Source organism: Aplysia californica, unplaced genomic scaffold (genome assembly GCF_000002075.1).
Source record: "Aplysia californica isolate F4 #8 unplaced genomic scaffold, AplCal3.0 scaffold00538, whole genome shotgun sequence".
Lineage (NCBI taxonomy): Eukaryota > Metazoa > Mollusca > Gastropoda > Aplysiida > Aplysiidae > Aplysia > Aplysia californica.
This window is the reverse complement of record NW_004797808.1, coordinates 474247-474826: the sequence shown is the minus strand read 5'-3', so window position 1 is coordinate 474826 and position 580 is coordinate 474247.

The following is a 580-nucleotide window of genomic DNA, read 5'->3' as shown; positions in this document are numbered from 1 at the left end:
TACTCCAGATAACAAAGAGTCACAATAATCAAGTCTTGATAAAACTAAGCTAGTTACTAGTAAAGCAGTATACTTGGTATTGATTAGATGACGTATTTTACTAATTTTTACTTATTTCTAAATACATGCAGCTGACCAGATGATTTACCTCAGCCGAAATTGACAAACTGGATTAAAAATAGATGCCAAGATTCTTAACTTTTCTTGAAAATGCAATTTCTGTATCACCAATTGTCATGTGGTCGTGGTCAACCTCTTTAATAGACTTTGCACTGCCTGCCAGAATGATTTCTGTTTTATCATCATTCAACATCAATTTTTTTTTTGTTCTTCCAGTTTTTGACTGAGGCAATACTATTTTCAGCATGATGGACAAGTTCGTCTAAGTTGGTAAACATTGTTGAACCATAAATGTGGGTATCATCAACATAGAAATGATACTTTAAGTCATACTTAACTATTTCCTGGACAAGTGGTTGAGTATAAATGGTGAACAAAACCAGACCCGGGGACTGAGCCCTGGGGGACCCATACATAAAAAAGTATGATCTCTCTCTCTCTCTCTCTCTCTCTCTCTCTC